This window comes from Triticum dicoccoides, chromosome 7B (genome assembly GCF_002162155.2).
Source record: "Triticum dicoccoides isolate Atlit2015 ecotype Zavitan chromosome 7B, WEW_v2.0, whole genome shotgun sequence".
In the NCBI taxonomy this organism is placed as follows: Eukaryota; Viridiplantae; Streptophyta; class Magnoliopsida; order Poales; family Poaceae; genus Triticum; species Triticum dicoccoides.
Genome location: NC_041393.1, coordinates 714,271,831 through 714,275,664, shown reverse-complemented (window position 1 = coordinate 714,275,664; position 3,834 = coordinate 714,271,831). Strand labels below are relative to the sequence as shown.

The 3,834-nt window shown below is 45.5% G+C and overlaps 1 pseudogene; it reads left to right on the top strand.

Moving 5' to 3' along the window:
* Positions 1-769: 769 nt before the first annotated feature.
* LOC119339491 lies at positions 770-2,109 on the top strand (annotated as a pseudogene).
* The last annotated feature ends 1,725 nt before the right edge of the window (positions 2,110-3,834 follow it).

The following is a 3,834-nucleotide window of genomic DNA, read 5'->3' as shown; positions in this document are numbered from 1 at the left end:
TAGAGATGCTTTGGAGGCTGAATTGTGTGCCTGTATGGAGGGTCTCTCCTATGCTTTACAGCGGTCAGATTTGCCTATTGCAGTCGAATTGGATTCTCTTGTGGCGGTGTCTATGATCACGCGTGTGATGGGTGTGATCGGTCTACTTATGCTTTTCTAGAAAAGGAGATTAGATATCTTCTTAGTCATCGTCAATCTTGTATTACTCATGTCTCGCGGTCGCAAAATAAGGCCAGCGATAGTCTAGCTACTTTTGGTAGGGCTCAAGGTAGAACCATGACCTGGATTGGGTTGGCTCCTCCGGATGTGTTAGAACTGGCTGCGATGGATTGTACTGATATCAATTGAGTAATACAAGTTTTGAACCCGAAAAAAAAACGAGTGTTCTAAGCTGACTCAGTTTTTTGTTTGTTTTTTTAGATCAGCTGGACGACTAATTTCTCTTTTTAGACAAAGCTGGACGACTTTTTTTTTTTTTGAGAGAGACAAAGCTGGACGACTAGTTTCTCTTTTTAGATGCCGGGCCTGAAAACTGTGCATGCCATTACCAGCCAAGGCCCATTTCGGTATCAGAAAAGGAAGAAAAAAAACCACTCAACTGACTCTCCCGACCCCAACAGCACCGCCGCCGAGGGTTTCGGACGGATTCTCCGCTTCCGATCTCGCCGAGGTTTCCCGGCGGCTGGCTCCTCCGCCCTCCGACGGCCGGGTCTACCTCCCTCGCCGGCCTATACCACATTCCCCCAACCACTTTGCCCACTCCACGCCAATGGCGACCAGCAAGAGGAAGATGGCGTCGCCTCTGACGGATCTCCCCGACCACCTCCTGACCGAGATCCTCTTCTGGCTGCCCGCCCCGGACGACCTCGCCCGCGCCTCCGCCGCCTGCGTCTCCTTCCGCCGACTCGCCACCGAACGATTCCTCCTCCGCCGCTTCCGTCGCCTCCACGAACCACCACTCCTCGGCTTCCTCGAGCGCGACGGGTTCCATCCTGCCCTGCCGCCTCACCCTTCTGCGCCCGCCGCCCGTGCGCTCGCCCTCGCCGCCGACTTTTCCTTCTCCTTCCTCCCCTCCCACTGCCGCTGGACTGTCCAGGACTGCCGCGACGGCCGCGTCCTCCTCAATCGGGGCTCAGAACCCTCTGTCTTCGAGGAGCTCGCCGTATGCGACCCCTTGCACCGTCGGTACATCTTGCTTCCCCCGGTACCTGACGACCTAGCCCATTCGGTTGAGCACCTGATCCCCAAGTGCAGCGGGTCCCGGTGCAAACTTTTCCTCGTTCCCCTCCGCGAGGAGGAGACGGCGGAAGAGACAGCATTCAGAGTCATCTGGATGGCTCATTGCAAAACTAAGTTGTCTGCTTTCGTCTTCTCTTCGAGCATCGGAATATGGCAAGCCGCTGCATCCAAGAGTTAGAGTTATTTGGCCCTTAACAGTGACGACTTGTCCATGATGTCACAGCTCCACCCTTCTTTTCTCAGGCGCCATTATGCTTATGGCTGCTTCTACTGGGACTGGGTGATGATCAGGAGTGAAAAGTTGCTGGTGCTTGACATCCAGAGGATGGAGTTTCCCATTGCTGTTCTCCCACCTGGAGATTCGAGTATAAAAGTTGTAGCCATTGTGGAGGCAGGGGAAGGCAGGCTTGGAATTTTTGGATTAGTTGGTGGATTTGCATCTCATCTCAGCTATGCCATTGCGCGAAAGAAAGACGAGAGACCTATCCAGTGGCAGATGGAGAAGACAATCTCACTAGATTCTGGATAAAAAAAAATTATCTATGCTGCAACGGAGAGGCACTTGCTCTTGACAAGGAAAGCGGCCTCATCTGTAGATAGTTTAATCTTTGATGAATATTTCTCAATGGACGCCAAGACGTTGCAGCTTCAGAGGGTTTGTGCCAAACAATTTTCACCTATGTATGGGACACACATATATACCAACTTCCCACCATCGTTGTTGTCTTCACGGGCAGTATGAAGTGGTAAAATTTCTATCACATCCTTGTTAGCTTCCTCCCTTTGTAATTATCACACAGCTTGTCTAATCCTTGATAGCAATTAATTGATAATTCTTGTTACATGATTTAGTAGTGTTTTTTTTGTGCTTGTGGGAAAAGTAAGCAAGCTTGGGAACATCATTGTGTTTTCTTGTCTTGTTTGTTCCAATTGCCATTTTAAGCGATTGAGGTTGGTAAGAAAAAAATATCCTGCACATTATGAGTAGCTTATGCATGAGTCCTGATGGAATTGCTAAAAAAACGGATCACGGTAATTATTTTTAAGGAGTAGCTTTGATGGTCAAGGTAATGCGAAGGATTACAAGTGTAGAATCAGTTTAATTTAGATTGTTTCACCTTGAAAAAAATTCTTCATTCAAGTCAAGCACAGCTCATCCTGTACACTTTTCTTTTGATAGGTATAAGGAGGCAGAAAGTTTTATTTTGGCCATCCTCACATATATAATTTTATCTTGAGATGTTTCGAAAACCTAAATAACTGGTAATGCCACGAACGAGATCATGAGCCACTGCTGTAAATAGTAAAAGAAAAGATCTTGTACACTAGGAGTAGCTTATGCATGAGTGAGTCCTGATGGAAATCTGGAATCACTAAAAATACCAGGTCATAATAATTATTTCCGAGTAGTAGTTTTCATGATCAAGATAAAGTAGAAGGAATACGAATTTATATCCAGTTTACCTTGGATTGTTTCACCTTGAGAAAAAATGCATTCAAGTCAAAGACGGACAATTTTGTACACTTTTTCTTTAGATGTATAATTTTATCTTGCATTGCTGTTTTGAGATAAACCTGCACAACTTGTATGGTCACAAATAAGATCCCGAGTCACTGCTGTAAATAAGAAGGGCTTGTGCTCACAGGCAACAAAAATGCTATCCTGCGATGTTGTTTTACCCGAATCAACCTCATAAGATCGAAGAGGGTGCTTATCAGCATGGGCAACTGAAACTGTTCTTTATTGCAGTCAATGTCTCCGTCACACTCTTAGATCCTCGGTATCATGGTTGTGCTTTGAATCTCCAAAAAAAAAAACATGTTGGCTGAGATGATTGACTGAAACTTGAAGTGTTTTCACGTGATTGTATTGTTTCTTGCTACCAAAACCCACAGGTCCTTTCTTCTTTTTCAGTTAGAAGTTTATTATACTGATAGTGTGCCTAGGCAGTAAATGAACTCCTGTGAAACAAAGGTACACAAATTATGTATGAGTTTTCAGGACTGAATTCTCTTCTGTCGTGTGCCTCTGTCCGGCACACTGAAATGAGTGTCTGACTGCAACCACGTGTTTGAAATTCAGTTAAGATGAGTATTATGCTATTCTGCGTGTTCCTGTGATACTAGTACCTAAGTACCTAATAGAAATTTGTTCCTTTATATCTCTTGAATTGGCTACAAAATCTTCTGTGATGTCAGAGTTCTTTTTTGTTGGTCTTGTTTGTCGAGATTTGATGGAGCCGTTGTCAGATCCATCTTTCCTGAGTTCAAAGTGCCCGCAGATTGGAAAGATAGATGCACGCGTCAGAAAAGAACGGAGTAGGAATGTCCAATAGACTCTGATGCAGCTTCTTCTTTCATAACTTATGCCATGAAACAAGAGTAAAAATAAAATAAATATCACGGGGCTTTATTGACAGATAACGCGGCTGGCATAGCAGCACGCTGAGAGCATCTCCAACAGACGTTCAATCTAGCCGCGCGCTAAAAAAATTTTAGCGCGCCAAAATAGCGTTTTAGCGCGCCGGACGATCGAGTATCTCCAACAGATGCCCAAAAATATACTGCCCAGCTAGCAACAGTAGCAACTCCAAC